Raw genomic sequence first — 24,336 nt, 5'->3', positions numbered from 1 at the left:
ACCTTGGCTCAGTCTACAGTCTCCCCTTTGTCAGTCCAGCAAGAGATTTCAGATTAGCATCCGACCCCGTCTGAGAATGTTGAACCTTCTCCAATCCAGCAGGAGAGCTCAGCTCAGCATCCAAAGCCCACTGAGTGGGTTGGACCTTCTCCAGTCCAGCATCAGCACCCAATTCACCCTCCAGGGGCCTCTACAGATGGTGCGACTCAACCTTCAGTACATAATGAAGTGACATTCTCACCTCTAGGTCCAGATGAAGTTGAACATCCAGTGTTGCCTAATATCACAGTTAAACCCGTGGATCCTGTGGTTGTCTTAACTCTAGAGCCCAGTAAGAGGTTGAACATCCTACAGTGCAGCAGGAGGACCCTACTCAGACTCCAGATCCCCCTGGAGGGATAGAGCTTTCTTTAATCCAGGACGAGGCCCCAGCTCAGTCTCCGGTTCCCCAGGGGTGCTCAGCTATATGTCCATAGCCCCCTAAGGAGGTGAGACTTTCTCCCACACAGCAGGAGCTTCAGGCTCAGTCACCAGAACTCCCTGAAAAGGTGGAACCATTTCCAGTCCCTCAAGGGACCCTTCCTCACCTTCTACAGCCCCCTGAGAACATGGGATCTTCTCCAGTCCAACAGGAGTTCCCAGGCCTACTTCTGGAACCCCTTAAAGAGACAGAACCTTATCCAGCTGAGCAGGATGCCCCATCTCAGACTCCAGCGCCACCTAAGGAGGTTGTAGCACAAACTCCAGTGCATTATGAGATGACAATTCCAACACTAGGACAGAATCAAGCGCAGCATTCAAACTTGCCCAGAGTCACAGTTAAACCTTTGGACCAGGGGCTTCCCACAGCTCCAGAACCTACAACGGAGGCTGAATATTCTGCAGCCCTGCAGCACACTGCAGTTCCTCCAACATAGCCCGAGGTGACATTTCCAAATGCAGAGCAAGTTCAGGCTCATCATCCAACCTTGACTGAGGTCACAATTCAACCTTTGGACCTTGAACTGACCATAAGACCACAACCCACTAAGGAGGATGAACCTTCTCCAGCCCTGCAGGATAACTTAACACAGCCTCCTGAACCACCTAAGGAGGTTTTTGTAGCTCAGCTTCCAGTATATCAGAATCCAATCGTCCCAACACCAGATCAGGATCACACTGAGAGTCCAGCATCACCCAGTGTCACAGTTCAACCTATAGACCAGAGGCTTACCACAACTCCAGAACCTATTACGGAGGTGAACATTCCACACCCCTGTAGGAGACTATAGTTCCTCCACCATACCACGAGGTGACACTTCCAAATCCAGAGCAAGTTCAGGCTCAGCATCCAACCTTGACTAAGGTCACAGTTCAACCTTTGGACCTGGAACTTACGTTAATTCTGGAATCCAGTTTGGAGGTTGAACCTTCTCCAACCATGCAGCAGACCCAAGCTCAGCCTCCAGAAATCATTAAGAAAGTTGTAGCTCAGTCTCCATTGTACTCCGAAGTGACAGTTCCAGCACCAGATCAGGATCATGCTGAGCATCCAATATCACCCAGTATCACAGTTAAACCTTTGGATCTGGAGCTTAGCACAACTCCACAACCTACTACAGAGTCTACAGAACATTCTACAGCCTGGCAGCAGACTACAGCTCCCCCTCCAAAACACCCTGACATGACACTTGCAGCCAAACCACACTCAACTCACAAGTCAACCTATGGATGGGGAAATTACCATTACTGCAAGATCCAATATGGAGACTGTACCTTCTCCAATCATGCAGGACACCCCAACACAGCCTCCAGAGGCACCTCAGGACGTTGTAGTTCAATCTCCATTCCAGCAGGAGGTGACAGTTCCAAATCCAAGTAAGGATCAAGGTCAGCATTCAACATCATCTAGCGTCAGAATTCATTATGTGGACCTAGAGCAAACCACCACTCCAGAATCCACTATGGAGGCTGGACATTCTACATCCCTACAGCAGACTATAGCTCCCCCTCCAAAACACCCTGAGGTGACACTTGCACAGCCAAACCTGACTCAAGTCACAGTTCCACCTGTGGACCTGTGAGTTAACGTATCTCAGCAACCAATGCCATCTGAGACAGTTCTTTTTCCTTCGACTCAGTATTCAGTATCCACAGGTCTTCCTGGTGTAAAATATACCCCAGAAAAGAAGCAGCCGGAACAGAATGCCACCACAAACTTCAGCATATGTGAGCTCTGTACCTGCACAAATGAGACGCTGTCATGTAATGGTCTCAGCCCAAAGTAGAAGCTCCACAGAGTGCCTGAGCCAGAGCCTAACGCCTACAACGGCACCTTCACCATCATGTAAGAATCGCCTCTCCTCATTTGTTCTCTGCATCCTGCCTGACATGGCAGCCTTTCTGCAGGTCTTCCTGGGTCCTCCTTTTCTCCCCAATCCACATTGACTGACTTTCTGTTTCCACCTTTTGTTTGTCAATGATTCCTTATCTTCCTTCTCCTTCTTACCATTTTTCCCACTCCTCCAGTCTTTTACTTTTAATTGCCCTTATTTTTTCCTTCTCCATTTTTTACCCCATTATTTAATTCCTTAACATCTACTCTTCTCCCATCTTTATTACATCCTCTTTACAGCAACATGTCCCTCTCCCGATCTCATTGGTGGTAATACAACAAAGTGGTTAAGAGTAGAGATTCCGGAGCCATACTAACTGGGTTTGAACCCAGGTCTGTCATTTATTATCTTTATGACTCAATTTCCTCATCTGTAAAACGGGGATTATGGTAGTCATCATCTCATAGGATGACTCCTATGACTCCTCAATCTCCCAATGACTCCAATCTCATTGGGAGATTTAGATTAGTTAATATAGGTAAAGCTCTTCTATCAGTGCATAGCATATATTTTAGCGTTAGCTATTATTATTATTCAATCCCTCTGTTATATCTAGAACTCATCTTTGTCCCCTGGCTTTCTATATGTAGCACCCATTTTGTGCCCAACCCAGGGCTAAGTACTCTGGGAGCCACAGAAGTATATGGCATTGTCTCCAGAAAATGACAATGATAAGTGGGAAGAAAGGGGATATGCCTTAAAAGGGAGGTAGTATATAATTAAGTATTAAGAGAAATACAGATAGGTGGTGTAATTCACCAGAACCTTTAATCACAGGGGTGTGGAGGTCACAGAAAGCTGCATGGATAACCTAAATCTTTAGCTGGGACTTAAAGATTGGCTGTGATTTGTCAGAAAAATAAGAGGCAGTACAGTCTAGGCAAAAGAGTGACTGCAGTGATGATCAGAATTTAATAGATTAGTCTGGCTGTAAATAATTGGGTTAGGTAACAATGAAAGATAGGATTATGAAAAACCTGGGCTATTGGAAATGCAGGTTTGAAAGTTCTGCTGTAAGATATGGGGAGCCACTGCAAGTTTTCAAGCAAGAGAGACAAATGATGAAAACAAGAGGCTTATTTTAAACACAAAAATGTGTAAGACAGGATTCCTTTTAGCAACTCAGGATCTCATAGGTAAAATAAACATATAAGCTCAAACCATAATGACAAAGTGCTGTGGAGGCACCATGAAGTAATAAAACTACATTTCTTTTAAAACAGTCATTTCCTCCCTCTATCCATTCCCCAGCTATTTGTTGATTTTATAAATATTTGAGTTTGCTTTATGTCCACGCGTTGGCTTTAAATATGATAGACGATGCACATAAGCAGGATCTAGTCCATACTTTAAAGCAGTTTATGCTCAGAGGAAATGGGTTGCAAAAAGAGCTATATTTAAAGAAAGAAATGAATATGGGCAATGAGAGCTACAATTTGGTACTGGAGCACAAAAGAAGGAAAAAAGACTTCAAATTGGATCAGGGAAGATGTTACTAGAGCAATGCTGTTTAAACGGGACCTCGAAGAGCCATTGGGTATCAATGACAGACATCTTGGGAAGAATAAGTTTGCAAAAGGAAAATGGGAGAAAGGCAAAACACAGGAAAAATACTCTGAGTACCTGTAGAGTACAAGTGGGAAGAGTAGGAGATTAGAGCCAGATCATCTAGGGATTTGGAGGCCAAGCCAAGGATAACATGCCAAGCTAGCATGTTACCACAGCAGTGCTTTAGGACAAGCATTAGCCTGCAACAGAACCAACCACTTGGAGGGCTTGTGAAAACACAAGCTCCACCCGCATATTTACTGATTCAAGAGGTCCAGAAGAGGGCTGAGTATTTGTATCTTCATTAATTCCCAAGTGATGCTTGGTATTTGAGAACCACTTCCGGAGAGTTAATCTGGGGATCGCGTGGAGGATGGCTTAGAAAGGGAGAGGGTAGAGATGGAAACACCAGTCAGAAGACAGTTATACCTATCCAGGTGAAATGAGAGACTAAGCTGGAATCAATGGAAATAAGATAGTCAGCTATCGTCAAGAGTAGGTATTTTCGAATAAAAGTCAAAATGATAGAAAGTGTAATTCTGAATTAACGTTACATATTAATGATAGGAGTAACTTCCTTTCAAGTTGTGTGAAAGGTTATCTTTTATTTCTTCTGGTAATGAATTGGCCTAGAAAAACAGAACTATACTGGGAAGTGTGTAAATATAAGAATATTCCTTTTAATAGAAGAAATTATAATGATATCTAGAGATAAAAAACTTTGGGCTCATAATCTAGAATTTGATTAGACCACAAAAGGTGGAATCTAATCAATGCTTCTTCTCTCACAAAAGATTACCTCCAAAATCTATCAAGATCTGTAGTTGTATATTTAATTTATGAAGATCCTGAATATGAGACTCTTAAGAGAGGTGAAGGCAGGGTTAGGGACTCTGAAAGTTTCAAATAATAATTCCTAAGGTTTGGAGTTTAGACCAAAGCTTCTTATTTATTATTATCATTCTAACCTCTACTAGTTATTCCTACTAATTAGATATCTAATAGCAAATTGAAGCAATATATTCCTTTTAATTTTCCTAGAGATTTTTCCTTCAATAAAATACTGTCTATCGAAAGCATTACATTTGAAACACTACCTTTTTTGCAGTTTATGTAAGTTACAACTATAACTTCATTATATTTGGAATTTTTATTACGCTTAATTTTTTATAAAATTAATTTGTTACTCATTTTGAAATATGATTAAAATTACCAGTAAAATTTTGTAGCAAATCCTTTTTGTCTCTAGCAAAGATTAGTGTGAGAAATATTACACAGATCAGAGTGAATCATTATAGAGCAGTCGTTCTCAACCAGGGTGATTTTGCACGCAGGTGACATTTGGTAGTATCTGGAGACATTTTTGCTTTTCAGATCTGTATATGCTACTGGCATCTAGTGGAGAGAGCCCAGAGATGATACTAAACATCCAGGAGTGTACAGGAGAGCCTCCCACAGCAAAGAATTATCCAGCCCAAAATGTCTATAGTGCTGCCTTTCTAGAGAAATAAAGATCACTTAACACAAGTATTTAATGAGCATTTACTATTTTGTATCTAATGCACCACATATATAATCATGAAAGTATAAATCATAATGTCTTCCACAGTGAGATTTCTTTAGTGCATGGAGGGAGTAGTGATGTTATGTTTCATCATATATAAATTAGAATTATTGCCAAAGGATAAATATGCTGAAAAAATATATATTTTTCTTTTTCATTTGTCTTTTTTGTAGAAATCTTGCTTGCAATTTACTCACAGAACTGAACGTTGGAACATTTCAGACCTGACATGGAATGCAGTTTTTACACAAATAGTAAGTGAAATAGAAGATGAATACATGTAGAAAACTGTGTATAAAAACATCATGCAGTTATTGGTTAGCTGGGTGTAAGCCCAGTATGAATTCTGGAAGGTATGTCTTGAGAGCCATTTATTTATTTTTTTTCAAATGAGGAAACTTAGGTACAAAGAGGCCAAGAGACTTGTTTAACTGATATATATGAAACCCACTGCTTTCCATAGTACTGAACTTTGGCATGGGCAATAAAAGGCATCAAGGAAAAACACTCAAATTAGAATTGTCATGGAATCCCACTGATGCCTCTCCAATATGCAAATGGTTCATGAAGTTCCACTTTTGAATTTAACTTGGATTCCTGCTCATGTGCAAAGTTCCTAACTGCATAAAATGTATGCAACACAGAGCTGCAAAGAACTAAGTTTAGCACCGAATTCTTCAGGGAGCAAAAGCTGTGGGTGCTTCCCCAACCATTATTAGCTCTTTTAAATGGTAAAGCAGAAAGAATTCCTGAACACACACCACAGAGCTCTCCCCAGCCACCCAGAACATTATTTTTCAAAAAACATATATCTCTGAAGTGAATTATCTGTGGTCAATAGGAACCTGTGAGGTATGGAAAAAGACGTTGTTTGTGTTCAGCTGTAGTGTGAAAAATATATAGAAAATACATTGCTGTAGCCTAATTCAGTATACTTTCTTTGCTGACTACTCTTCAATAAGAAGTGTGAGTTTTACACCCCTTCAGGTCAAAAATTCTGTGATTTCTCTTGACCCAAGGAAATGATAGTGGGTATGTTCAATGGCCCGAAGGTGATTTCAGACTCAAGGTAAAAAGAGCTCTTCTACACCTGGCTTTGGAAAAGACTCTCTTACCTGTCTTGTGGGTCAGAAAACCAGTTTCACACAGTTCACACATTTTGGGTTAATGAAGGTGTTGAGGCTGTGTCTGGAACTGGATTAGCAATTCCTGCAGATGCCTATTTTTAGCGCCCTCCTTCCTTTCCCTTGTTAGTTTGCTGATGCCTACCTTGGGGAGAGAGCACCAAGGGTCAGTTGTTCTTTTGCCAGCACACAGGAGAGCGGGTTGATGAGGTCCCTTCACCAGGAGGTTTTAGTAGGATCAATATAACGTCTTAAACTCACCACCTTTCCTAAACATCCTGTAACAGCAAGAGTTCCTTATGAGAATCAGAGTTTCACTGTAGTTATATAGGCAACACAGGACAATACATTGTGGAAATAAATAAATAATGAAATCACAGTTTAAAAATTAATGAATTCATTCAAAAACATTCACTTAGTGCCGTGCCATGCCCACTGTGAGTCAGCACTGTATTAAGTGCTGGGGATACAAAGATGCATAGGGCAGGAACTTTGTCCCCAAGAAGCTTTCATACTGGAAGGAGAAAGATGAATGTTGATGGGAAAACATATGAGAGCCATTCTAGCATCTATGCCGCAGGGTGACAAGGTTAGGCAGGGAGGTGATGAAGTAGAAAATGGGTGGTAGTTTAGAAAAGATTTGTAATGTAAGAGGCACCAACTTGTTCCTTTTGAATTTGTGCTCCTCTTAAATGACAGAAAAAGTTAGTGAAAGAATCAGAACTATCTGGTGTTGGAAATAAATTAGTACTGTACTCCTAAAACTCGTTCACAGTTACTTTCAAAAGATTGTCACAGTATAGTAAGTCTTTGTTTTGGGCTAAGTCTTTCTGATAGACAAACTAATTTGCTTCAGGAAACATTTGCCATGGTGAGACATAAGCTTTATTGCATCTCTTTCCAAAGGCAAGCCACAAAGGGAAGACACCACCCTTGAGTTAAGTCATTTTACTACCTATAATGACATATTACTGGGGAGTTTATAATTTGCCTGCATTAAATAAGTTTGGAAAAGGGCCCCAGCTTAGGTGGATTTATCATGAATTCAATGAAGCTTAGGGTTCAGGGCTCCTCACTTGCATAAGTCCCTTCCAAGGTCTTGAGAAGGGTCCTAGCGATTTTTGTATTCATAATTTTGCATGTTTTTATTAGATGGAATTTCCCAAAGTAGATGAGCTTCAGGCCCCACAAAAGCTTGAGTCATCACCGGGTTTCAGGTAATTATAAGTCAGCAGGTTTCCTGAATGAAGCCTCTATGTTATTGACAAATATCAGATGAAGTAGTTAGCAGTGTGGTAGTCTATTTTAAATCCAAAATCTGCTTTAAAAATGAGCCAAGAGCTTATTAATTAATAAAGTACCACTCTTTGAATGTTGGTAGTAATCATATCTCTTTCAGATAAAATCAGGAGTGAAATACATTATGGAAAACCAGCAGTGGTTGATAATCCTAAATGTTAAGTATACTTTTTTTCTGACTTTAAAGTGTTTCTCCTTCATTCATCTATGCAGGTCCAGACTGATGGCTTATTTTTAAAATTCTTTTAGTCACTTCTTTGGTTCTAACAATACAAGCTCCTAGATTTCTGAAACTGAAGGACTCTACAATGTACAAAGGCTATATAACTTAACGAGTCAGAGAACAATCACATGTTGCCTTGTTTGTGGTACATCAATATTGTAACAAGAACATAAGGACTAAGAGCGAATAAGAGGAAAATCAAAGCCTTATCCATATTGAATTATTTACCCCATTGTTGAGAATATCAATGAGGGGGGTGTGGCCACACTATGAAGGCAAATTGAGCTCTCATCACAGAGCAACCCTAATGCTCCCCCAGTCAACTATCATTGGTTTCCTTTAGATAGCTATGTACACACAAAAGCTGACACACTTCAGGGTGCTGTCATCACTTTTTGCTATGTACCAGAATCCTGGCAGCTTCTCAGATTTAGAAAGGCATAAATGCTAAAAACAAAAAAAAACCTTGGGTCTGCCCTTTGCCGTGATTCAGGTGGCTGTTTTATTTGTAATAGTTCAAAATGTTGAGATTGTCACACCTAGCAACTACTATACTTTTCTTCTCCCAACTGCATCTTATTCTTCCCACCTGTAGTGTTTTCTCCCATTCTATATGTTTTTTCACTTTCTTGATAGTGTCCTTTGAAGTACAAACTTTTTAAATTTTATAAAATCACATTCATGTATTTTTCCTTTGGTTCTTTGTGCTTCTGGTATAATATCTAAGAAACTGTTGTCTAAAGCAAGGTCATAAAGATTTACTCTTGTGTTTTCTTCTAAGAGTTTTATAGCTTTAGTTCTTACCTTTGGATATTTGATCCATTTGGAGTTAATTTTTATATATGCTGTGAAGTGTAGGAGACCAGCTTCATTATTTTGTGTGTGGATGTCCCAGTTGTCCCAGGATCATTTGAAAAGATTGTTCTTTCCACATGGAATTGTTTTGGCATGTTTGTTGAAAATCAATAGACCATATATATGAGGATTTATTTCTATAATGTCTGTTCTGTTCCATTGATTTACATGTCTGTTCTTATTCCAGCACCACACTGTGATTGCAGTAGCTTTGAACGGAGTTTTGAAACCAGGATGTGTGAGTCCTCCCACTTTGTTCTTTACCAACATTGTTTTGGTTATTCTGTTTCCTTGAATTGCCATATGAATTTTAGAATTAGCTTGGCAATTTCTGGAAAGAAATCAGCTGGGATTTTGATAGGAATTGCAATGGAACCATAGGTCGATTTGGGAAGTAGTGACATTTTAATAAGATTATCTTCCAGTCCATGAATCCAGCATGTCTTTATATTTATTTAGATCCTTTTCAATTTCTTTTAACAGTTTTGTACTTTTCAGTGTGAATCTTGCACTTACTTGGTTAAATTTTTCCCTAAGTATTTTATGTCTTTTGATGCTGTTACACATGGAATTCTTTTCTTAATTTCCTTTTTGGATTACTCATTGCTGGTGTGTAGAAATAATATTGATCTGATATCCTACAACCTTCCTGAATTCATTTATTAATGCTAACAGTTATTTTCCTACATTCCCAGGAATATATCTTGTGGTCTTCCAGTTTCCCAGGAATACATTGGAACATTTAAAAGTCTCTGTGGACATCTCATTCCTCAGCTTTTCTTTTTAAGCTTTTTCATTGGGCTGTTTTCTGCCCCAAACTCTTATCCATTGCCTCATGCAACCGCCATGTTAAAATATTTGCTTGAAAATGTTTTCCAGTAATGCCACCTGAGAAGCGGCTTTTCTCACTAGACAGCTCTCAGCCAGGTCACAGGCAAGCCTTTCAAGTGAGGTCTTCCAGGGACCACCAGACATGTAAAACAATGATAGTTCTTTGGGAATGTGGCTTTGAAGGCCCTCCCAGTCCATGCTACTCCTTCTAGTACCAGGGATGTGGGCTGTTTTTCAAGGCTACCACTGGCATGGAGAGCAAAGGTCAAGGACAAGTTCAAGCAGCACAGATCTCATTGTTCTTACAGAAATTAATATTTTTTCCTTGAATAAATTGCTCCCCAATGTGCAGCAACCTGTTGGTTAAATTTCCAGAGTTCAGAAGAAGTTGATTCTGACCATTTTTGCCAGTTTTGTTGTTGTTATTGGTATTGTTACTTCTATGGAGGGGTGAATTTTTAGATGTCCTTTCTCCATCACTTTTACTGATTTTCCTGCAATGTTTTTTAAAATCTGTGAAGTCTCAATGACCATAGGCTAATTAAATATTTGTCATGGGAGATGACTAAGGAAAAAATAAATATAAAGAGAAATAAATAAAAAATAAAAAGAGAAAATATAATTTCCATAGAGGCTTTCCCAGATGGGTAGATGAAGTTTGAAAAGGTATGACTATATTTAGTGCTCTCAAAATTAAGGTTCAAGTAACAGATGTTTAAAACATGCCCACTTTTTTTTTCATTCAGGTTAAACACAGACTTTAGAGTCAGAACTGAATTCAAATTTCATCTCTGCTTCTTACTAGCTTGATGACTTAGGACAAGTTATGAAAATTCTCTGTGCCGCAGTTTCCTCATTTGTACAATGGGGTAATATATCTATCACATAAGGTTACTGTGAGGATTAACTGTTAAATGCTGATCACAGATGCCTGACAACCCAGAAGATATTAGTTTTGATAGCTATCTTTCTAATACTCTGCAAAAATACGCCACTAATTCTTGAGTAGAGTTAACCTAAAGTCAGATATTCTTTTCTTTCTTCCTGTTTCTTTTGGGGTTTTTTTTCCCCTTATTTCTTTTAAAGAATTAAGAAAAACAAAAGAAAGATAGAAAGTACTAAGAAGAAAATCCATCCCAGCATTTTGGAATAAAATTTTGCTCCCCAAAATTAATTTGTTTATTTTATTGATATATAAAGAAGGTGTTATTTATTCGGGAAACATTTAGTAAATATTAGGCACTGTGTCAGGCAGAGGAATAATAATGACAATAAAGTGTGATCCCTGCTCTCATGTTGCTGATGATCTAAGAGACTGACAAGTAAACAGGTGATTACATACACAGTAACAAAGGCTGTGATACAAGTATACATATGGGAGTATGTGATGGCAGTATGGTTTCACCAGTCCCTCTTGGATTTATCTCTTCTTCTTTGGCTCCAGAACCAAGGAATTAGGCCTACTCTTGTCTTTAACTGGGTAGTTTAAATCATTAAATTTTTTAAAAATTGTAGAGATGAAAGAAAAACACCTTGAATTATGGAGGACACTAGAAATAGTACTTTTTTACAGAGCAAGGGCTTCCTACTAGCATAGTCACTTTGAGGGTTTTGAACCTGAAAACTTCTTTGGCATATTTTTTCTTTGCTAGCCACTTTTTTTCTATTTTTTTCTTTGTTTGTTTGTTTCTCTTCTCCACTTTATCATCTAGAAACCTGGGTGGTTCCCAATGAAAGAGTGTTCTACAGATTCTATGGGTGATTTATAGGTAAAGACAGAAAATGATTTTTTTTAACCTTCAAATTCCATACCAAAAAAAATGAATATAAGCTTTCATGGAAGTAATTGAAAATGCAGATAATTTTAATTCCATTCCATTTTTCAGAATTCTCAATCGTAATCCTTTGACAACAGTTGAAGATTAATTTCCAGCATTAAAATATTTGTAAGTATTGCAACAGTTTCTTGGCTCAAGATATAATTTCTGCTCTTTTTTACTTTCGTCAGAGATTGAGTATTTTGGCTAAAAAGTCATAATTTTGAGTTTAACTGGGTTATTGAAAATAAGAGTTATTGGCAAACAAAAGGATTAAGAAAGAATACATATGGGTAAGACAGCCAGTAGAGAATGAGAACTGTGTTGAAGAACACATATAGTTATGGAAGATGTAGATGCATGTAGGAATATTATTTAACCCAGAAAGCAAAAAGGAATAAGGGGTACATTATTTTTTTTAAATGAGTGACCAAAGAGGTAGATGCAATTGAAAATGAGAAGTTCGGATAATAAAAAATGATTTTGCTGTTCAGCACCCAGGTCATTAATTTGATGATGCAAATTTAAATTTCTTCAGTAAGAGTTCTTTAGAATTATCATCTATGGCAAGTCAGAAGCCAGAATTGAAGTAATCCCATGTTAAGTATCTTTTTAAGTTTAGAATTTTTGTCTTTGGGTTTTATATCTTGCATGTTTGGGCTTCTCCTTCAGAGACAGGGGAACAGCACAATTGTCACTTACAATTGAAGGCATCCTCATGATGACCCTTGAATTGGAAAAACTGTAAGTTGATTTTTCTGACATTTATTTTCACTCAATTGTTTTTTTAGGTTTGTTTTATTATTTTCTTAAGTCAGGTTTATTTATGTATAATTTTCATTTCACAAAATTCACTGTTTCTAAATATACAGTGTGATGTGTTTTGACAAACGTACAGTTGTGTAGCCACCACCACATTATAGGTAAAGAAAATTTCTGTACTCCCAAAAGACCCCTCATGTCCCTTTGTAGTCAATCCATCCTCCTCTCACTACCAGCCCCTGGCAACCACCAATCTGGTTTTTGTCCGTATAATGTTGTGTTTTCCAGACTATCTTAGAACTGAAAGCATCTGTTATATAGCCTTTTGTTTTTGGCTTCTTTCACTTACCAGTCTCTTTGGAGACTCATCTGTTTTGCTGCACCTGTCAGTAGTTCATTCCTGTTTATTGCTGATAGTATTCTAGTTGTGTGGATACACAGTTTGTTTACACATTCATCGTTTGATGAACACTTGAGTTTTTTCTAGTTTTTTGGCTATTATGAACAAAGCCTCTGAAAACACTCACATGTGTGTGTGAACATATGTTCTGTGCGATCATATGTTTTCATTTCTTTGGGGTAAAATACCTAACGGTGGGATTGCTTCATCATATGCTAAGTGCATATTTAACTTTTTAAGAAACTGCTAAACTGTTTTCTAAAGTGCCTGTGCCATTTTTATTTCCCACTAGCAGTCTATGAGAGTTGCAGTTTCTCCACATCGTCACCTGACCCTTATATATGTTTTTGAAAAAGAAAATTAGCCTTTCTAGTATGTGTGTAGTTGCATCTCGCGTTTTTTTGCCACATTTTGCATTTCTGTAATAGCTGATGATGTTGAGTGTCTATTCATGTGCAGACATCTTTTTAAATGAAGTGTCTGTTCAAATCCATTTTTTAATTGGATTTTATATTGCGTTTTAAGAGTGCTTTATATAAAAAGCAATGGAAAAAGTCCTTTCTCTCTGATATTTGTTTAGTAAATATCTTCTCCCAGATTGTGACTTATCTTCATTGTATTAAAATGTCTCTGAAGACTAGAAGTTTGAAATTTTTGATGAACTCTAATTTAGCAATTTTTCTTTTTTTTCATATTTATTTAACTTATTTCTTTGCTTGTGCTGTCTTAGTTGCAGCAGCTGGACTCCTTAGTTGCGGCTCATGGGCTTCTTAGTTGTGGCATTTGAACTCTTAGTTGAAGCATGCATGTGGGATCTAGTTCCCTGATCAGGGATCGAACCCGGGTCCCTGCATTGGGAACTCGGAGTATTTTTTTTTTTTTTTTTTTTTTTGTGGTTCGCGGGCCTCTCACTGTTGTGGCCTCTCCCGTTGCGGAGCACAGGCTCCGGACGCGCAGGCTCAGCAGCCATGGCTCACGGGCCCAGCCGCTCCGCGGCATGTGGGATCTTCTCGGACCGGGGCACGAATCCGTGTCCCCTGCATTGGCAGGCAGACTCTCAACCGCTGCGCCACCAGGGAAGCCCGGGAACTCGGAGTCTTAACCACCAGGGAAGTCCCTTAGAAATTTTTCTTAGATGGTTTGTGCTTTTTTGTGTCTTATCTAAGAAATCTTTGTTTTTTTGTGTCTTATCTAAGAAATCTTTGTCTGAGACCCCATTGTCTAACCCAAAATCACAACGATTTTCTCCTATGTTTTCTTCCAGAAGTTGTATAGTTCCATTTAGTTCTATGATTCATTTTGAGTTAATTTTCATATATGCTTTGAGGGAAGGGTCAAGTTTCATTTTTTTGCAGTTTAAAAAACTATTTCTGTAGGACCCTATTGCGACAGCTTATTACACAACTTACTGCACCTTAAATTGTGCCATCACCCCTCCAATATGGCAAGCTAATAGAAACTTTCTGTTATGCCAAGGCTACTTGAGGGGATTGCGTGAGATTAGTATGTAGAAAGGGTCCTGAATTTAGCACTCTATTCCAACCATCTTAGGTCAGCTGACAAATGAGTGTCTTCACCACGCTATCACACATTGGTCACTGCTCTAGCCTCATCTTCCTCAGCCTCCCATGGCATCTGCCACAATTGTGATCCCTCTCTTGTCAGGTAGATGCCCTCCTCTCTGGATATTAAAAATTATTTCCCTATGTAACTACAATACTGTTAACACACAGTATTGAAGAAATTAAATTCCTACACAATAATATTACCTTATAAAGACTTGCTATTCAAATTTCCCCAATTGTCTCTCTCATATAATACCATTTCTTTAAACAGCTTTTTGAGGTATAATTGACATAGAGTAATCTGTCTTCACACACACACATACATACACACCATGAACACATCACCAAAATCAAAATGTCCATCACCTCAGAAAGTTTCTTAATGTCTCTTTATAATTCTTCCTTCCTATCCTTCCTTGCCCTTCCCAATCGCCATGCAACCATTGATCAGCTTGCTGTTTGCATTTTCTAGAATTTTATGTAAATAGAATCATACAGTGTATACTTTTTTCTAACTGGCTTCTAACTCAGCATGATTATTTTAATCTTCATCCATATTGTTGTATATTATCAGTAATTCATTTCTGTTTATTGCTGAATAGTATTCCATTATATGGATGTAGCCCAATTTATCTATTCACCATTGATGGACATTTGAGTTGTTTTAATCTTTGTCTATTACAGATAATATTGCTATGAATATTTGTGTACAAGTCTTTGTATGGATGTATACTTCCATTTCTCTTTGGTAAATACCTGCAAGTAGAATGGCTGGATCATTGGTAAGTGTATGTTTTATTTTTTAAAAAATACCTGTTTTCCATACTGGTTTGATCATTTTACATCTCTACCAGCAGTGTATGAGAGTTGCATCTTCTTCACATGGCGGCCAACACTTGCTATGCTCAGTATTTTAAATTTCAGATCGTTTAATAGGTGTGTAGCTGTATTTCACTGTAGCATCCCCAATGATTAATCATGTCAAACATCTATTCATATGCTTATTTTCCATGTGTATATCTTTGAATCTTTTATCTATATTTTTCTGGAGTTTTGAGAGTTCTTTATGTATTCTGGAAATTAGTCCTTTATCCAATATATAAGTTGCTAAGTACTTTCTCCCATTCTGTGACTCATCTTTTCGTTCTCTCAGGAGTGTCTTTTGCAGGGCAGAAATTTTTAATTTTGATAGTGTCTAATTTATCTATTTTTTTCTTTTATGCATTATGTCTTTGGTGTTGTATCTAAGAAATTTTGCCTAACTCAAGGTCATAAAATTTTTCACCTGTTTTGTTCTAGAAGTTTTATAGTTTTATGTTTTACATTTAGATCTCTGAACCAATTTGAGTTCATTTCTGTATATGGTTTGGATGGAAGTTTCTTTTTTTTTTTTTGCACCTGGATATTCAATTGTTCCAGCATCATTTGTTGAAAAGACTATCGTTTCTCCACTTAAATGCCTTTGAATCTGAAAGTCAGTTGTCCACATCTCTCTACTTTTGAACTTTCCATTCTGTTCCTTTGATTTTTTTTGTCTATCTTTACCCTGCTATCACAATGTCTTGAAAGTGTAGCTTCATAGCCCTTGAAATCAGTTACTGTTAGTTCTTCAACTTTGTTCTTTTTCAACGTTGTTTTAGTTATTCTAAATTTTATTTCCATATGAATTTTAGAATTACCTTGTCAATTTCTATAGCAAAGCCTACTGTGATTTTGATATATAAATCAATTTGGGGAGAATGGATGTCTTAACAATATTGAATCTTCTGATCCATGAATACATTATATCTCTCCATTTATTTAGGTCTTCCTTAATTTCCCCCAGCAATATTTTACAGTTTTCAGTGTGCAAGTCTTTTACATCTTTTGTCAGATTTATTTAAGTATTTTATATGTTTGATTCTATTATAAGTAGTATTTAAAAACTTTGATCTCTGATTGTTTGTTGAGCTAGATTAATCTTTTTGTATGTTGATCTTGTACCCTGCAAACTTGATAAACTCATTTATTAGTTCCAGTAGCATTTTTGTAGTTTCTATCAGGTTTTCTACATAATCATGTTATCTGCAAATAAAGATAGTTCTACTTCTTCCTTTCCGTTCTGAATATCTCTTTTTTGTTGTTGCCCTATTGCACTGGCTAGAACCTTCAGTGCAATGTCAAATAGAAATAATGAGAGTAGACATCCTCGCTTTTGTCCTGATCCTGGAGAGAAAGTACTTTGTCCTTCACCATTAAATATGATGTTAGGTTTTTTGTAGAAGTCATTTATCAAGTTGAGGAAGTCTCCTTCCATTCCTATTCTACTGAGGGTTTTTTTTTCTTTAATCAGGAATGGATGTTAGATTCTTTCATTCTTTTCTTGCATCTCTTGCAATGATTATGTGGTTTTTCCCTTCTTTTCTTTTCTTAATTTATTTCTGGCTGCATTGGGTCTTCATTGCTGCATGCAAGCTTTCTCTAGTTGTGGCGAGCAGGGACTAAACTTCGTTGCAGTATGCAGGCTTCTCATTGCGGTGGCTTCTCTTGTTGCAGAGCACAGGTTCTAGGTGCACGGGCTTCACTAGTTGTGGCACATGGGCTTAGTATTTGTGGCTCACAGGCTCTAGAGCGCAGGCTCAGTAGCTGTGGTGCATGGGCTTAGTTGCTCCGTGGCATGTGGGATCTTCCTGGACCAGGGCTGAAACCCATGTCCCCTGCACTGGCAGGTGGATTCTTAACCACTGCCCCACCAGAGATGTCCTGATTTTTCTTTTTTATAGTGTACTAAATTGGGTAAATTGATTTTCAAATATTAAACCAACCTTTCTTTCCTGAGATAAACCCCACTTGGTCATGATGTATCATCTTTTTATATATTACTGGATTTGATATGCTAAAATTTTATTAGGAATATTTGTCTCTGTGTTCATGTGAGATATTGGCCTGTAGTTTTCTTGTAATGTCATTGTCTAATTTTGATACGGTGAAAGTTGGCCTTATAAAAAAGTTGGGAAATATTCCCTTCTCTTCAACTTTCTGGTAAAGTTTTTGTAGAATTGGCATTATTTTATTCCTTAAATGTTTGGTAGAATTTATCAGTTAAGCCACCTGGACTTGAAGCTTTCTTTGTTGGAAGGTTTTAAACTGCACATCCAATTTGTTTAATACCTTTATTCTTTAATAAACTTTAGTACTGCATGTCTTTCAAGGAATTTTTCCATTTCACCTTGAATTTATTGGTATAAAGTATTCTATAATATTCTCTTATTATCCTTTTAATATCTATAGTATTTTTCTGTTTTCCATTTTATTTATTTCTACCTTGATCTTTATTGTGTTCTTTCTTCTCTTACTCTGTGATTAACTTGCTCTCGTTTTCCCAGATTAAGGTGGAAGTTGAGGAAGCTGAGTACAGTGTTAGCAATATCCCACCTGTTGACATATTATGTTTTCAGTTTCAGTGAGTTCAAAATAGTTTCTGATTTCCCTTTTGATTTCTTCTTTGACCACAAAGTTACTCAGAAGTGTGTTGTTTAGTTTCCAAATATTTGGAGCTGTTTCAGATTTGTTAATTTCTAAATTATTTCCATTGAGTTCAGAGACATATATTGAATGACTAAAATCCTTTAAAATATTTTTGTAAATATTTTTTTTAATTTATTATTTTGCTGCGTTGGGTCTTTTTTGCTTCGCCTGGGCTTTCTCTAGTTGCGGCAAGCAGGGGCTGCTCTTCGTTGCAGTGCATTGGCTTCTCATTTGATATCTTCTCTTGTTGCAGAGCACAGGCTCCAGGTGCGTGGGCTTCAGTAGTTGTGGCACACAGGCTTTAGAGTTCAGGCTCAGTAGTTGTGGCATACGGACTCAGTTGTTCTACGGCATGTGGGATCTTCCTGGACCAGGGATCAAACCCGTGTCCCCTGAATTGGCAGGCAGATTCTTAACCAGTGAACCACCAGGGAAGTCCCTATTCCTGTATTCTTAATCTTCTGTGTAGATCCATATTCCAATATGGTGTCATTTTCCTTCTGCTTAAAAATACTTATTTTAAAATTTCTTATAGTGAAATTCTACTAGTAATGAATTCTTTCAGCTTTTGTATGTCTGAGATAGTCTTTATTTTGCTTTTGTTTTGACAGATCTGGGTATAGAATTCTAGCTTGATAGAATTCAATTCACTACTTTAAAGATGTTATTCCACTGAGATCTCATTTACATTGTTTCCAACAAAAATTCTGCCGTCATTGTTTCCTTTCTTCCTCTGCATGTATTGTGTAGTTGTTTCCTTGGGCTGCTTTTAAATTTTTCTCTTTATTGCTGGTTTTGAGCAATTTGATTATTTTTTGTGCCTTTGTGTAGTTTTGTCCATGTTTCTTATGCTTAAATTTCATTGATCTTCGTGAGTTTGTGGGTTTATACTGTTTACCAATTTGGGAAAATTATGGCTATTATTTCTTCAAATTTTTGTATTTCTCCTCTCTTTCATGGACTCTAAGTACACATGTATTAGGCGACTTGAAGTTGTTGCACAACTCACTGATGCTCTATTCATTTTTGTTGTTGTTTTATTTTGTTACTCTTTTTGTTTCATTTTGGATAGTTTCTATTACTATGCCTTAATGCTCACTGACCGTTTTTTCTGCAGTGTCTAATCTCCCATTTAGCTCGTTCAATATCTTTTTCATTTACACATGGTTTTTAACCTCTAGAAGCTCAATTTGGGTCTGTTTTACACTTCCCATGCCTATACTTAACATTTTCAATGTATAGTCTGCGTTTTTTTTAACATATGAAATACAGTTATAATAACTTTTCTTCATGTATAACTTTTTAAATATTCTTTAATGTCAATTCTAACATCTGTATAGATTATACGTTAGTTGTGATTGATTTCCTTTTCTCCTCAGTATGGGTCATAGTTTCCTACTTCTTTGCATGCTTGACAATTTTTCATATGATCCCCGATATTGTGAGTTTTAGTTTCTTGTGTGCTATATATATTTTTATTCCTGTAAAATGCTTGGGCTTTGTTTTTGGTGAAATTAAGTTACTCAAAACAATTGTATTCTTTTAGGTCTAGCTTTTAAGATTCTTTGGGTAGGAGTCCAAATACCCTTTAGTCGGGAGTGCATTATTTGCAACTACTGAGACAAGTCCTTTCTGAGTATCATGTGGTTTTCCAGTCTGACTTGTAGGAACAGCTATTATTCCTACAACCCTGTGTGATATCCAGTTATTCTTATTATTAATCCTTTCATGTGGTTCTTTTCCTGGCATCAAGCAATTCCTCACACAAATGTACTGACCAATATTTTGTTGAATTCTCAAGAGATCCCTCTGCATATCTCCAGAGTTCTTTGTCTGTGCACTTCTTTTCTCTCTGGTAGTCTGCTTTGTGAACTCTAGTTACCTTGGTTTTCCCAGACTCTCAGCTCCATTTCCTCAGTCAGGGAGTCCACCAGTCTCTGCCTGGACTTCTCTTCCCTGTACGATGACCGGGACACTCTCTCAGAGAAGTAAGTTGGGGCAATTATAGGGATCACTTCATTTATTTCCCATTTCTTGGGGATCACTGAACTTTATTGCCTGAGGTCCAGTTTCTTGGAAACTGTTGTTTCATATGTTCTGTCTGATGTTTTCATTGTTTCAGGTGGGAGGTTAAATTGGTGCTTGTAACTTCATTTTGACCAGAAGCCAATAACATTCTTTAAGTCTGTTTTGTTTTGATACAGGGTCCAATTAAAGATTAGGCATTGCATGTCATGTCTTTGTTTCCTTTAATCTGGAATATTTCCCTACTATTTTTTTTTTTTTTGGTCTTTTATTACATTGGTGTTTTTGAAGAATCTATGCCAGTTGTCATGAAATTGCCCCACAATCAGTATTTGTCTGTTTCGTCATTAGATTCAAAGTAAATATTTTGGGGAATAATACTATATAGGTGAGGTATTCTTCATACTTCATCACTTGAGGTGTCCCAGTACTAAGTTTGATCACTTGATTAAGGTGGTATCTTCCATATCTCTCCATTGTAAAGTTATGTTTCCCCTTGGTAATTGATAAATCATATGTGGGTTGATACTTCCGGATCAGTGAAGATCCCACTTTCAAACAACTCTTCACCCAACTGTGCATCAATGATAATCCTAGTCTGAATAGATTATTACATTGATAGATGCAAAATGACACTTTCCTAATTCTATCTTTCCTTTTGCATTTATTAGCTGACATTATTCTATAAATAAGAGCTCCCCCACTTTTCATTTTGAGTATCATTATGAACTCATGTGCTTTTTTTTCAATTAACTATGTTATACCTTATGATAATGATAAAGTTATTCTTTCGAATGTTCCTTTTGTCCAGATTTGGACAATGTGATCTCTGTTATCGTTTAACCACACGATGCTTTTTTATTACTAGAATAATTTCTAATATATTACTACTCACAAATAGGACCTTAGAAAGGGACTCAAGAAGGTGCAGTCTTATTCAGACTCTTCTTAGAAGTGTGCCTTCTTCCTGTGTACTCTCAACCCAAAGTGAGAATTTCGGGATGGAAGGAGATGCTTCTGAATTAAACTACAGATCAATGTCACCCAATTCTAATCTCTATTCCCTTTTTCCTAGGCATACCATACCTACTGCCATCTTAATCCTTCTGTTGGGCACCTCTCTCCTCCTCTATATTTATTTACAACAGTGAAGAGCAGCAATTGGCCAACCGGCCCCTATCCAGTTCTGCAGTCCATATGCCCCAAGAGCTCCTTTTTGCACTGGTCTGTGGTGGCCTTGGCCTATCTCTTCTACCTACTCAAGTGACTCTTTTACGATGAATTTAATTACCTGTGTTTCCATTTATAGGATCTTACCTAGCCTTATGGCCTGCTGCCTCTGCCAGTTTAAAAATATTATTGAGGTTGTCTGTAAGACAGTCAAGCTGCGTTGTGACAGTGAATGCCTGACAGACGTCACATGTTGTGGTGAGTCTCAATTGCGGGATAATACATTTTTAACTTTTAATTTAATATTTTAATTTTTAATCAATGATGATAAAGTTTAAAATTAATGATGTAATTGCGTTATTTTAATTCATTCATTCAGAGTTCCAGCTCCCTAAGTTTCTAAGAATTACCCCATTGCTAAAAATCAAATTATTGTTTACATTATTAAGGTAATCATAGCTCAGTTACATTGTTAGCTTAATAATGTAACTGATCCGCATACATAAAGGAACAAGAGAAAGGAATGGAAGGGGGAAGGGAATTAACATTAATGGCCTCATATCCTATGCTGTGCCCTCTGCAAATGAGAACTTATTGATATAGTGCCTCACAGTTTGTAAACTGATTTTATATACATTAGGTCTCAAGTACCCTTTGTCTTATAGGACAAGTGTCAATATATTTTTGTTTATTTTGTTTGTTTCTGCAATTTTATAAAGAGTACAAGTGATGCTGTTTTATGTCCTATTTGGAAAGCCTGAGAGTTTCTGGTTCCATAACCAGAAGCTGCTACCTAGCCCTTCTAACGGAATGGAGAGGTAGTTTATTCTTAGCCTGTCAAGCTCTGAACTTGCTCTGAATCTCAAGCTTTTCTATCTACAAAACACTCAGGGGCTTTCAACTGTTTTTCTATATATTAGATTTATTGGCACTAACTTTTTAAAAAGCGCGGGCACGCGTTCTCTGGTGCACTCCGCTTGCGCCCTGAGCCGCGCAAGCGCTGTGACGATAGGATGGTGCAGTTGGTACCTTTTGCGGTCCCCATTGGGGGTGAAAAAACCTTGCTGCTGTGGGAGCTGAGCTCTCGACCCACGGCCGAGGCCTTGCAAGTGAGACGAGCCGGAGCGGAGGGAGGGCTGGAGGAAGCTGCCCCGCGCCCCAGTAACTTGGTGCCCCGGGGTAGTGCTTCAGTACCTCATCTGCCTGTGGTCTCCGCTGAGAGGAATCTTAGTTCTAGAGATGGCCTGAGCAGCCAGCTCTCCCCCATAGATTTTGAGAGATAGTTCCCAACAGAAGGCATTGCCTCCTAATGCTTCTCGAAGCTTAGGATTTCAGACGGAACCTTGTTCATGAAATGAGAAGGGTTTGGAGTTCCAGGCTCACCACCTTTTACCTGTGGCGAAAGGCTGGGGGAATATAAGGGAATGGGCGGTTTGGTTTCCTGGGCCTGAAATTTACTGCACTTACTTAGCGTGGGACCGCCCTACAGCATTCTCTCTTCACAGTCCTCTCCCGGTTTGGCCTTCTGTATTCGGTCTGAGTCTTCCCAAACGCAGCAGTGGCCTGTCCTGGGTTCTATGCCATCATCAAGTTTTATTCAGCAATGGATGCCCACAGAGCCCAAAAGGCATGCGACCAGGAGCAGCTTTTTCACACATCTCCAGTGAAGGTGGGTCCAAATGTGGAATTCCTCGCTCTACTGGGATGATGTGCTGAATTTAAAACTAATAGTCCATCGGGAATTCCCTGGCTGTCCAGTGGATAGGACTCTGCATTTTCACTGCTGAGGGCCCGGGTTCAATCCCTGGTCTGGGAACTAAGATACCAGGGGAAAAAAAAAAAAAAAAAAAAGCCAGCATTTGTACAGCACTGTGGTGTACAGAATGCTCTCAGATGCACTGCTCCACTGATCCCCCAGTTCCCCAGTTGTTTCTTTTTTGTTAGATGAAGACACTCAAACTCAGGATGGTTAAGTGACTTACTTAAGGTTCATGACAGTAAACGTGGAAACTAGAGGCCAAACCCAAACTTAACTGATGTTAAACCCCATGTCATTTTATGCTGCCCCTTAATTTAAGAAATCTTCACAAGAGTCTTCCTAATATTGACTTTTATGTGGATTTTAAATGTGTGAGGTTGACAATTTTTTAAAAATTAATTAATTAATTTATTTATTTATTTTTGGCTGTGTTGGGTCTTGTTGCTGCGCGCCGGCTTTCTCTAGTTGCGGCGAGCGGGTGTTGCTCTTCGTTGCTGTGCGTGGGCTTCGCATCGCGACGGTTTCTCTTGTTTCGGAGCTCGGCTTCTGGGCACGCGGGCTTCAGTAGTTGTGTCTCACAAGCTCTAAGCACAGGTTCAGTAGTTGTGGCACACGGGCTTAGTTGCTCTGCAGCATATGGGATCTTCCTGGACCAGGGATCGAACCCGTGTCCCCTGCACTTGCAGGCGGACTCTTAACAATTGTGCCACCAGGGAAGTCCCAAGCTTGACGAACTTTTGTCACATGTAACATAAAGGAGGCTTCATCATCATCATCACTCTCAAACTGCCTATTCAGAACTCCCTTCGGATTCCAGAAAATGGGTAAAATATTCTTTAATGCATTGTAGAAACCTTATTCCATATCAACATGCCATCCAATTTTACTTTCCCAGAATTAACATTTCATTATGTGCCTCCATTCAGCCACCATTCCTTTTTCAAGGACCTTTTCAATTCCTCTGAATAAGTGAGTGAGGCTTAGATTTCCCAGACCTTTCCCTTTATAATTGTGTCTTCTCTGATTGGCTTCTTGCTCTGGCTACTTCCTACTGACCTTGCTGCCTATTCTCACCCACATTTCTTTTCTCACTGATTTCACCTATATTGAATCTGAGAACTCTCCTCAGATGGGACTCCAGGTACACTACCTCCCACTTCTGTAACCTATTTAACACCCACTTCAATCCTGGCTGTACTCCCTGGGATTGAAATGATTTTCTGTCAGACATTCTTTAATTTGCAGACCCTGCGACCATTTCACATATCACACAGATATTACAGATGGTCCTGGAAAGAGTATGAAACAGTTACTTGGTATCAGTTGTAAGTAATGAGTTCTTTTCTTATATTGGACATTAAGACCATTCCATAAGCATAGGTTGTGAGATTTTCACGGCATAAAGCCCGTCACCGACAGAGTAATGAAGAAAATGCTCTACAAGTCACTATAGAGTTGAGAGGAAAGGACATTCGTATTAGATTTCTTTATTTAATGCAGAGCCTTAGTTTA

At 38.2% G+C, this 24,336-nt stretch overlaps 1 pseudogene; it reads left to right on the top strand.

The window, feature by feature from the left end:
- Nucleotides 1-21,568, top strand: part of LOC115802322 (uncharacterized) — a 36,189-nt pseudogene extending 14,621 nt beyond the window's left edge.
- The last annotated feature ends 2,768 nt before the right edge of the window (nt 21,569-24,336 follow it).

The sequence above is a fragment of the Delphinapterus leucas genome, chromosome 4 (assembly GCF_059928025.1).
Source record: "Delphinapterus leucas isolate spDelLeu-1000000601 "Yukka" chromosome 4, BTC_Dleu_Yukka2, whole genome shotgun sequence".
NCBI lineage: Eukaryota > Metazoa > Chordata > Mammalia > Artiodactyla > Monodontidae > Delphinapterus > Delphinapterus leucas.
This window is presented reverse-complemented; position numbering and strand designations above follow the sequence as displayed.